Source organism: Triticum aestivum, chromosome 2D (assembly GCF_018294505.1).
Source record: "Triticum aestivum cultivar Chinese Spring chromosome 2D, IWGSC CS RefSeq v2.1, whole genome shotgun sequence".
Taxonomy (NCBI): domain Eukaryota; kingdom Viridiplantae; phylum Streptophyta; class Magnoliopsida; order Poales; family Poaceae; genus Triticum; species Triticum aestivum.
Window position 1 is genome coordinate 371,364,253 of NC_057799.1, and position 12,898 is coordinate 371,377,150.

A 12,898-nucleotide genomic window follows, 5' to 3' on the forward strand; every position below is an offset into this window, starting at 1 on the left:
CAATTAAGGCCTAATCTGACTTTCGGCCTACTAAAGGCCCTTGTTCTTTATTGGACATATTAGGCCCGCGAGATTTTTACACATGTTAACGGCCTGCTGTTACTAAGGGCCCAAATTATGTTTGGCCTATTAACAACCCACTATGGCCACGTGCCTATCAAAAATGAGAAAGCTTACACTGATTTAGGCCCAGATTTTTTCTGTGGGCTACATGCCGATTAAGGCCCATAATCGTTGTTAACCCGGTTGGAATTGTGGGCTGGAGGAACGTTGGCCCGATGGACTCCTATGATGCTTACGGCTGAAAGAGGTCGATGATTCCAAATAGATTACTAAGATAAACCTATACCGTACAAAAATAACTTCATAATTTCTATGGCCTTTGGCAACACAATAAATGTTGTATCAAAACAAAATAAATTACAGCCATACAACAAAAGTCATGTTGGCATAAAAGTTTATAGTCCTTGCAAATAAATGCACCATCAGATGTATAGAAGCAAAGATCATTTGACCGAGTGCTAATGTTTCAGGCTGTAGAATTTGATGGAGCATAATGATCTTCCCCCTTTTTCCGCCATTGCTCTTGAACAACAAGGGAAATGTCTGTTAATCTGCTTACAACAACATGAATAAAAGTAGATAGATAGCATAGTGTATACAACAACACTAGATTAGACTAAGTCTCAGCCACTAAGCTCAATGACAGAGTCTTCATCACAAATTCCCTTGATCTTCTTCAGCTTGACCTTGTGAATTTCTTCAACTCTGGTAAGCTCAGCAATGGCTATCTCCATCTTCTTCTTCTCCATCTGCAAGCCATCCCTCTCCTGCATCATCTCAATCTTGTCCACCATAAGCTAGTTCTTATCCTTCTTGTGGTTTGGAATTCAGTCTTGAGCACATAGATATCCTTCTTGATTCCATTGATATCCCTATCCTTCTTCAGCTCATGCAACTTAGTCCTCAGGTTCCTGATCAGTTCTCCTTGTGCTTTCTGAATGGCCTTCATATCCTCAATGACATACTGCTTCTGGTCCAGCTACTTCTGCAAGCCTTCATTGTCCTTTGACACTATGTTCTTGTAAGTTTGTTGACGGTTCTTTTCCACTTGTTGCCTGAGCATTTTGTCAACTTCAACAACAAGGTCTATATACTGCAGGGTAGTAGTCTTAACCTACTCTTCAAGCTTAAGCACTATCTGTGCATCATCAACCCCTTCCTTAGTTCTAGCAACACAACAGTCTTCATATCTTGCCCAAATCTTCTGAAGAGATTTTTTAGTAGTTTTCAGGATACTCCATATCAACCCATTGAACATAGACACAATTGGCAATCTGCAAGACAAAAAAGTTACTTACAAAAGGTGAAATGGTTAAGCTATAGAGAAACAGAATACCTAAGCTACAGAGAAGCACATTAGTTAAGCTTCCGAGAGACAAGAAAATGTTGCATCAGTTAAGCTTCAAAGTATCTAAGCAGCTAAGCTACAGAGAAACACTTCAGTTAAGCTTCACATAAACAAAAAAAGTTACGCTCATTTTCCAAACAAATTTGATCATTAACCATTAGAATGCAGACATTCTGAGAAACACTTGGCTTGCATTAGGGCAAGTATTAACAATGTTGACATAGAGCAGTTTGTATGAGATTTCAGAGAAGAAAAGTAGGGCAATGATTGCAACTTACATCCTGACAACATCCATAAAACCTCCTTCCAGCTATGCCACCTTTGGATGCTATGAATTTCTTGGCTATTTTTCGGTGGTGGCACTCAACAGGGCCTGCCACTATCGTCTCCACATCGCCTTCAAAGTCTGAGTCGTTTATGGTTAGGATGGGTTGGATTGAGTTCAAAATGATATGAGAGTGGTCAAATACCCTAGATTCGGTCGAAATCATACCAAAACAAAATTCACCAATCTGAAACCCCTAATCCTAGGCTATAAAACAGAGAGAGTATAGGAGCATTACCTCCCCGGCGAAGTTGAGCATCTCATCGTCACTGCTCTCCTACCAGTTTGCCAAAGAAGGGCATTGCGGCGATGGCGGCGGCGCAGAGTGGAGCGAGGCAGAGTGAAACTAGAGGGAGCTTGTGGGCGAGTGGAGAGGGTGGGAACTGTACTATTTCCCTTTAGGAACGGGCCGACTAGCTCCGTCCCTATGGCTGTTAGCGGCCGTTAACGGCGCCATATGATGACCCACAAGTATAGGGGATCAATTGTAGCTCTTTTCGATAAGTAGGAGTGTCGAACCCAACGAGGAGCAGAAGGAAATGACAAGTAGTTTTCAGTAAGGTAATGTCTGCAAGTGCTGAAATAGTAAGTAGCAGAGTAGTTTGATAGCAAGATAATTTGTAACGAGCACGTAACGATAGTAGTAACAAAAGTGCAGCAAGGTAGCCCAATCCTTTTGAGGCAAAGGACAGGCCAAAATGGTCTCTTATGATAAGCGAAGCGTTCTTGAGGGTACACAGGAATTTCATCTAGTCACTTTCATCATGTTGGTTTAATTTGTGTTCGCTACTTTGATAATTTGATATGTGGGTGGACCGGTGCTTAGGTGCTATTATTACTTGAACAAACCTCCTACTTATGATTAACCCTCCCGCAAGCATCCGCAACTACGAGAAAAGTATTAAGAATAAATTCTGACCATAGCATTAAACTTTTGGATCCAATCGGTCCCTTACGGAATAGCGCATAAACTAGGGTTTAAGCTTCTGTCACTCTTGCAACCCACCATCTAATTGCTACTCCACAATGCATTCCCTTAGGCCTAAATATGGTGAAGTGTCATGTAGTCGATGTTCACATGACACCACTAAGGGAATTACATCATACATACTATCAAAATATCGAACACATATCAAGTTCACATGATTACTTGCAACATGATTTGTCCCGTGACCTCACGAACAAAAGTAACTACTCACAAATGATAAACATGCTCATGATCAGAGGAGTATTAAATAGCATATTGGATCTAAACATATAATCTTCCACCAAATAAACCATATAGTAATCAACTACAAGATGTAATCAACACTACTAGTCACCCACAAGCACCAATCTATAGTTCCGATAACAAGATTGAACACAAGAGATGAACTAGGGTTTGAGATGAGATGGTGCTTTTGAAGATGTTGATGGAGATTGCCCTCCCCAAGATGGGAGAGTTGTTGGTGATGATGATGACGATGATTTCCCCCTCCGGGAGGGAAGTTCCCCCGGCGGAATCGCTCCCTCGGAAGGCAAAAGTGCTCCTGCCCAAGTTCCGCCTCGAGACGGTGGCGCTCCGTCCTGAAAGTCTGCTCTTTATTTTTTCTAGGTCAAAATGACTTATATACCAGAAGGTGGGCACTGGAGGTGGGCCTGGGTGAGCAGAACCCACCAGGGCATGCCTGGGCTCCCTCGCGCGCCTAGGTGGGTTGTGCCCACCTGGTGGGCCCCCTCTGGTAGTTATTTGCTCCAATAATTCTTAAATAATCCATAAAAAATCCTCGCGAAGTTTCAGCTTGTTTGGAGTTGTGCAGAATAGGTGGCCTGACGTAGCTTTTCTAGGTCCAAATTTCCAGGTGCCGGAATTCTCCCTCTTGGTGTGTACCTTGCAAATTATCAGAGAAAAGGCATTATAATTAATCCAATAAGCATTATTATGGAGAAAAATATTATAAATAACAGTAAGAAACATGATGCAAAATGGACGTATCAACTCCCCCAAGCTTAGACCTCGCTTGTCCTCATGCGAAAACCGAAATCGGAAAACATGTCCACATGCTTCGAGAGAGAGAGGTGTCGATAAAAACAAAATACGGACATAGAAGCATCATGTTGATTATTATAACAGCAAAAAATTTAAACATAAGACTTTTATCATAGAACTTTTATCATACACTTCTCATGAATATGTAACAATTCATGACACAATTGAAGTATAAAGCAAAAACTCTATTAGAAATCAACAAACTATGTTCTCAGTCAACTTTGCAACTACAATTCATCATCTTTTCAGGAAGGGAAACGTGTCGGAGCCTTTAGGCAAGTCGACATACTCGACCATCATGTAATCTTCTATGATTTCTAACACTCACCGCATACAGATTAGCAAAACGTTTCAACCGGACACATAGAAAGATAGGGGCTTATAGTTTCGCCTCCCAACGTACTCACCTGAAGGGTGATGTCAACAATAATAACTCATGCTATCTATATTCAACTGGACATATGCGCCTAGATCTTTCCTCACCACATGATGCTTGCAAAGGAGAAAAATAAAAAGGAATAGAAGGAAAACTTTGACTCTTTGCATAAAAGTAAATACATAAAAGTAAAAGATAGGCCCTTCGCAGAGGGAAGCAGAGGTTGCCATGCGCTTATTTGTTCGTATGCTCAATCCCTTAGTGCAAAAGAACGTCACGTTGTATTGCCCATTAAGATGACAACCTTTATTATGCAGTCTGTCGCTTTTATTCTTTGTCATCCAAGTTCGTACAACGCTTAATTTTCTCTTACACTAAATGATCTCACACATTTAGGAGCAATGTTTATTGCCTTTTCGCACCGATGACAACTTACTTGAGGGATCTTGCTCAATCCCTTGGTAGGTATGGTGGACTCTTGAAAATAAGATTTGGGTTTCAGGACTTTTGGATGCACAAGTAGTATCTCTACTTAGTGCGGAATTTTTGGCTAGCAAAGATAGGGGCAAGCATCACATGTTAAAGGATCTATGACAATATGACTTCTGTGTGAATATAAACAGACATAAACCATTACGTTGTCTTCCTTGTCCAACGTCAACAATTTTGGCATATAAAATTTTGATGAGGGCTCACAATCACAAAAGATTTCTAGGATAGTATATTTATATGTGAATCTTCTCTTCCCTTATTAATTCTTTCATGAGTTGCATCATTGACTAATGCTATGTTTGTCAATCTCTAATAAAATTTTCTACTTATACTTTTCCTTATGTGGCGCTATCGCCTACCATAGGATTAGTATATGATCTTGTTAATTTATTTCCTTTCTCTTTTTCTTTCTTATTTCTTTTCTTTTATTGCAAGATGAGAGTAAGAAAGAAAAAACTCAAACTAAACTTTATTATATAACTTGCACACGATTACAAGGATAGATCACTAAGCAAACTCTCAAAGAAGAAAGGATTGAACTAAACTTTTATTCATCTAAAGCAAAAGATCGAACTTAAATAACTAGAAGCAAAAAGATAGTGGGATGATACGATACCGGGGCACCTCCCCCAAGCTTGGCGGAAGCCAAGGGGAGTGCCCATACCCGATACTCAATTCTCCTTTGGTGGTGAAGAAGGTGATGGTGGTGATGAAGAAGAGATCTTGTCCTCGGATTTCCATGGCAGTGGTCCGCCATCATAGGAGGAAGAGTGAGTCTCACGGGTCCTGCAACTAGCAGCCAAATTCATACCTTTAAACCTCGCCTCATATTCAAAGACTTGGTTCTGGAGGCCATAGATCTGGCTTTGGAGGAAGTTGATTTGCTTGTTGAGGGTGAATACGATGTCCTTCATGGGCTGGCCATCCACCTTAAGATTATGTGATAGGTCCGTGATCATAAGGTGATTGGCATTGAGCCCACGCTCCACCATCCCCTTGCACCGGAAGACGTCTTGCTCCATAGCTTCAAGCCTGGCCTTCATGGTTCCCGTCCCCTTGGGACATGGCACATCGCGGAGGTGAAGCACCCCCTCATGCATCTGGATGATTTGAGGGTGCTGCACCACCTCCCAAAGATATGGGTTGATGACGTTCTTGAAGAACTTGTCCTTGGAGGAGCTTGAAGAGGCCATGGTAGATGGGGTCTGGCAGAAAACAACAAGGAAAAGAGAACAAAGGATTTTCTCCGCGATACGGTGGTTAAAAGGTTCGGGAAGTATATATAGATTTTTATCTTGGAGGACAAGCATACAGAAGACAAACGGAGTCCGAAAGGTGTCCCAGGTGGGCAGAACCCACCTGGGCGCGCCAGGCGACGCTTCCTGGAAGTTTCTTCATTTCCTAAATTTTTAATTCACTGATAAAAAATATTTTTGCGGATTTTTCGGAGTCCGTTTACCTACCGTATCACGTACCTCCTTATTTTCACGATTCTGGAGTGTTCCGGAAGAACTCTTTTATGTGTTCTTCCGGTGTCAAAGTTTGGATAATATTACTTTCAACATTAATGGGCGTACCTGAGATATAATGCTTTATTCGTTGTCCATTGACAACCTTCGGGTTAGTACCTTCAGAATTATTTACTTTGATGGCTCCAGACCGGTAAACCTCCTCGATGACATATGGGCCTTCCCATTTGGAGAGGAGTTTCCCTGCAAAGAATCTGAAATGAGAGTTGTACAAAAGAACATATTCTCTGACTTTAAACTCACGCTTTTGGATTCTTTTGTCATGCCATCTTTTAACTTTTTCTTTGAATAATTTTGCATTTTCATAAGCTTGGGTTCTCCATTCATCTAATGAGCTAATATCAAATAACCTCTTTTCACCGGCCAGTTTGAAATCATAATTGAGTTCTTTGATTGCCCAATATGCTTTATGTTCTAACTCAAGAGGCAAATGACAAGCTTTTCCATAAACCATTTTATAAGGAGACATACCCATAGGATTTTTATATGTTGTTCTTTAGCCCAAAGTGCATCATCTAATTTCTTAGACCAATTCTTCCTAGACCTATTGGCAGTCTTTTGCAAAATTAATTGTATTTCTCTATTGCTAAGTTCAACTTGGCCACTAGACTGGGGATGATAAGGTGATGCAATTCTATGGTTAACATCATACTTAGCAAGCATTTTACGGAAAGCACCATGAATAAAGTGTGAACCACCATCAGTCATTAAATATCTAGGGACTCAAAACCTTGGGAAAATAACTTCCTTAAGCATTTTAATAGAGGTGTTGTGATCAGCACTACTGGTTGGAATAGCTTCTACCCATTTAGTAACATAATTAACAGCAACCAAAATATGTGTATACCCATTAGAGGAAGGAGAAGGTCCCATGTAATTAAATCCCCAAACATCAAATGGTTCAACAACAAGTGAATAATTCATAGGCATTTCTTGACGCTTACCGATATTACCTATTCTTTGACATTCATCACAAGATGAGACAAACTTACGGGCATCCTTGAAGAGAGTAGGCTAATAAAATCCAGACTGCAATACCTTATGAGGAGTTCTATCTCCAGCATGATGCCCTCCATAAGCTTCGGAGTGACATTTCCGTAGGATTTGTCCCTGTTCATGCTCAGGTACACAACGTCTAATAATACCATCTACTCCTTCTTTATAAAGATGTGGGTCATCCCAAAAGTAATGTCTTAAATAATAGAAGAATTTTTTTCTTTTGTTGGTATGTAAAGCTAGGTGGTAAATATTTAGCAACAATGTAATTAGCATAATCAACATACCAAGGAGTACTGCGAGCAACATTTATTGCAACTAACTGCTCATCAAGAAAACTACCATCAATAGGTAGTGGGTCATGAGGCACATTTTGAATCCTAGACAAATTATCAGCTACTAGGTTCTCAGCTCCTTTTCCATCAATGATGTCTAAATCAAATTCTTGTAACAAGAGAACCCATCGAATAAGTCTAGGTTTAGCATCCTTCTTTTCCATAAGATATTTAATAGCATCATGGTATGTGTGAATAGTTACTTTGGAATCAACAATATAAGGTCTAAATTTATCACAAGCAAACACAACTACTCAGAATTCTTTCTAAGTAGTAGCATAATTTCTTTGAGCACTGTCTAGAGTTTTACTAGCATAATATATAACATTCAGTTTCTTATCAACTCTTTGTCCTAGAACAACACCAACAGCATAATCACTAGCATCACACATAATTTCAAAAGGCGAGTTCCAATCAGGTGGTCGAACAATAGGTGCAGAAATTAAAGCTTTCTTGAGTGCTTCAAAGGCTTCTAAACAAACATCATAAAAAACAAAGGGAATATCCTTTTGCAAGAGACTAGTGAGAGGCCTAGAAATTTTATAAAAGTCTTTGATAAATCGCCTATAGAAACCAGCATGACCTAGGAAACTATGAATACCTTTTACATCTTTAGGACATGGCATTTTCTCAATTGCATCAACCTTAGCTTGGTCCACTTCAATACCTCTTTCAGAAATTTTATGACCCAAGACAATGCCTTCATTAACCATAAAGTGGCACTTCTCCCAATTCAATACAAGATTTGTTTGTTCACATCTCTGCAAAACTCGCTCAAGATTGCTTAAACAATCATCAAAAGACTTCCCATAAACAAAAAAGTCATCCATGAAAACCTCAACAATCTTTTCACACAAATTAGAGAATATAGTAGTCATAGATCTTTGAAAGGTAGCAGGTGCATTACATAAACCAAAGGGCATACATATATAAGCATAAGTTCCAAAGGGACAAGTAAAAGTGGTCTTTTCTTGATCAGGTTGAGAAACAGGTATTTGTGAAAAGCCAGAATATCCATCAATGAAGCAAAAGTGTGTGTGCTTAGATAATGTTTCAAGCATTTGATCAATAAAATGCAAAGGGTAATGATGTTTTCTAGTTGCTTTGTTTAATTTTCTAAAATCAATTACCATTCTATAGCCTGTAACAATTCTTTGTCGAATAAGCTCATTCTTATCATTAGGAACAACAGTAATACCTCCTTTCTTAGGGACACAATGAACAGGACTTACCCATCTACTATCAACTATGGGATAGATTATACCTGCTTCCAGAAGTTTTAATATTTCTGTTCTTACCACTTCTTTCATCTTCGGATTTAACCGACGTTGGTGATCAACAACGGGTTTAGCATCAGGTTCCATATTAATTTTGTGCTGACATAGAGTGGGACTATTGCCCTTTAAATCATCAAGGGTATATCCAATAGCAGCTCGATGCTTCCTTAAAACTTTCAATAATCTTTCTTCTTCATGTTCTGAAAGGTTAGCACTGATAATAACAGGATATATCTTCTTTTCATCAAGATAAGCATATTTCAAAGTGTCTGGTAATTGTTTTAATTCAAACACAGGATCACCTTCAGGTGGAGGTGGACCTCCTAGAGTTTCAACAGGCAAATTGTGTTTAAGCAGAGGACGTTGTTCAAAGAAAATAATATCTATTTCATTTCTTTCATGCATATGAAAATCATTTTCATGGTCTAGCAAATATTGTTCTAAAGGATCTGTAGTAGGCACAACAATAGAAGCAAGACCAATTAGTTCATCATTACTAGGCAATTCTTTTTCATGAAGCTTTCTACTAAACTTGGAAAAATTAAACTCATGAGACTCATCACCAAAACTAACACCGACAGTTTGTTTCTTACAATCAATCTTAGCATTAACTGTGTTCAAGAAAGGTCTACCAAAGATAATGGGACAGAAGTCATCTTGTGGGGAACCAAGAACAAGGAAATCAGTAGGGTATTTTATTTTCCCACACAAGACTTCAACATCTCTAACAATCCCAAATGGTGATATGGTGTCTCTATTAGCAAGTTTAATAGTAACATATATGTCTTCTATCTCTGTAGGTGCTATGTCTTTCAAAATTTCTTGATATAAGGTGTAAGCAATAGCACTCACACTAGCACCCATGTCACATAAACCATGATAACAGTGATCTCCTATTTTAACTGAGATGACAGGCATGCCAACAACAGGTCTATGTTTATCCTTTTTATCAGATTTGGCAATTCTAGCAGCTTCTTCTTAGAAGTAAATAACACGCCCATCCATATCTTCTTCTAAGAGATCTTTAACCATAGCAATACTAGGTTCTACTTTAATTTGTTCATCAGGTTTAGGTGTTCTAATATAGCTTTTGTTAACCACAGTTGAAAATTTAGCATGTTCCTTTATCCTGACAGGGAAAGGTGGTTTCTCAATATAAGTAGAAGGAACAACTAGATAAACATTATGAAGTATAGTTTCTTCTCTAATTGGTACCGGTTCTTTAATTTCTTCTTAAATAGGTGGGTGATTGCTACCTCTTGAGCACTGCGTTGGTTTTCCCTTGAAGAGGAAAGGGTGATGCAGCAAAGTAGCGTAAGTATTTCCCTCAGTTTTTGAGAACCAAGGTATCAATCCAGTAGGAGGCCACGCACGAGTCCCTCGCACCTACACAAACAAATAAATCCTCGCAACCAACGCGATAAGGGGTTGTCAATCCCTACACGGTCACTTACGAGAGTGAGATCTGATAGATATGATAAGATAATATTTTTGGTATTTTTATGATAAAGATGCAAAGTAAAATAGAAACAAAATAAAAGGCAATGGAAATAGCTTGTTGATGGGAGATTAATATGATGGAAAATAGACCTGGGGGCCATAGGTTTCACTAGTGGCTTCTCTCAAGAGCATAAGTATTACGATGGGTGAACAAATTATTGTTGAGCAATTGACAGAATTGAGCATAGTTATGAGAATATCTAGGTATGATCATGTATATAGGCATCACGTCCGAGACAAGTAGACCAACTCCAGCCTACATCTACTACTATTACTCCACACATCGACCACTATCCAGCATGCATCTAGAGTATTAAGTTCATAAGAACAGAGTAACGCTTTAAGCAAGATCCCACAAGTAACGCTTTAAACAGAGTAACGCTTTAAGCAAGATCCCACAAGTATAGGGGATCAATTTTAGCTCTTTTCAATAAGTAAGAGTGTCGAACCCAACGAGGAGCTGAAGGAAATGACAAGTAGTTTTCAGTAAGGTAATGTCTGCAAGTGCCGAAATTGTAAGTAGCAGAGTAGTTTGATAGCAAGATAATTTGTAACGAGCAAGTAACGATAGTAGTAACAAAAGTGCAGCAAGGTAGCCCAATCCTTTTGAGGCAAAGGACAGGCCAAAACGGTCTGTTATGATAAGCGAAGGGTTCTTGAGGGTTCACGGGAATTTCATCTAGTCACTTTCATCATGTTGGTTTAATTTGTGTTCGCTACTTTGATAATGTGATATGTGGGTGGACCGGTGCTTAGGTGCTGTTCTTACTTGAAAAAACCTCCTACTTATGATTAACCCTCCCGCAAGCATCCGCACCTACGAGAAAAGTATTAAGAATAAATTCTAACCATAGCATTAAACTTTTGGATCCAATCGGTTCCTTACGGAATAGCGCATAAACTGGGGTTTAAGCTTCTGTCACTCCGCAACCCACCATCAAATTGCTACTCCACAATGCATTCCCTTAGGAGCAAATATGGTGAAGTGTCATGTAGTCGACGTTCACATGACACCACTAAGGGAATCACAACATATATACTATCAAAATATCAAACACATACCAAGTTCACATGATTACTTGCAACATGATTTCTCCCGTGACCTCAAGGACAAAAGTAACTACTCACAAATGATAAACATGCTCATGATCAGAGGAGTATTAAATAGCATATTGGATCTGAACATATAATCTTCCACCAAATAAACCATATAGTAATTAACTACAAGATGTAATCAACACTACTAGTCACCCACAAGCACCAATCTATAGTTCCGGTAACAAGATTGAACACAAGAGATGAACTAGGGTTTGAGATGAGATGGTGTTGTTGAAGATGTTGATGGAGATTGCCCTCACCAAGATGGGAGAGTTGTTGGTGATGATGATGACGACGATGATTTCCCCCTCCGGGAGGGAAGTTCCCCCGGCGGAATCGCTCCGCCGGAAGGCAAAAGTGCTCCTGCCCAAGTTCTGCCTCGAGACGGCGTCGCTCCGTCCCGAAAGTCTTCTCTTTATTTTTTCTAGGTAAAAATTACTTATATACCAGAAGATGGGCACCGGAGGTAGGCCTGGGTGAGCACAACCCACCAGGGCGCGCCTGGGCTCCCTGGCGCACCCAGGTGGGTTGTGCCCACTTGGTGGGCCCCCTCTGGTAGTTATTTGCTGCAATAATTCTTAAATAATCCATAAAAAATCCTCATGAAGTTTCAGCTTGTTTGGAGTTGTGCAGAATAGGTGGCCTGACGTAGCTTTTCCAGGTCGAGATTTCCAGCTGCCGGAATTGTCCCTCTTGGTGTGTACCTTGCAAATTATGAGAGAAAAGGCATTAGAATTACTCCAAAAAGCATTATTATGGAAAAACATTATAAATAACAGTAAGAAAGCATGATGCAAAATGGAAGTATCACCGTCCCACGCTGTCGGCCAGCGCGTGATTGGCCACATCAAAACGGTATTATTTTTCGCGTTCGGTGTTTTTTGCCACTGTCAAAGCTGTGATGCGGTGCAAAGTGTTACGTTGTATAAAGTGATGGTTTTTTGAGAGATACGACGCTAATACTATGGTGGTTCTAATTGTGCGCAGGCGGAAGGACGTCCGTGACCGACCCCATTTGCGGTTTAGGTGAAGCAAAAAAGACGTGAGACGCTGGCCTGCCAGGTGCGCCATATTGCCATTTTGCGAGAGCAGCTCTCCTGCGTCTATTTAAAAAAATCAAAGCAGGTCAAAGTAGCAGTCGGTGACACCGGATGAGGCAAAATTTCGTGTTTTGACCCTTTTGTCGTCTAAATTGGGGATCTGGCGCCTGTTTGAATTCTTTTCGAGATTTGACCCTTTTTCCTATCGCCAAGAGGCCCGGCGGTAGGATTACCTAGCCTACCGCCAGAACCTGCGGCGGTAGGAAAGTTATCCACGTCACCAGCATTAACGGCCTCCGTCCCCCTCCATCCCACCCTACCGCCGCTGGTCCTGGTGGTAGCCTGTCCGATCCTACCGCCAGGGACCCTGGCGGTAGGGTGCGGGTAGTTATAAGCCGCGGGCCACCCCCGCCCCTCCCCCTTCTCCCCCAACCAGCCGCCCCAAGAACTGAGGAGTTCTTCCTCTCGCCCCCTCTCTCATCTCCTCCAC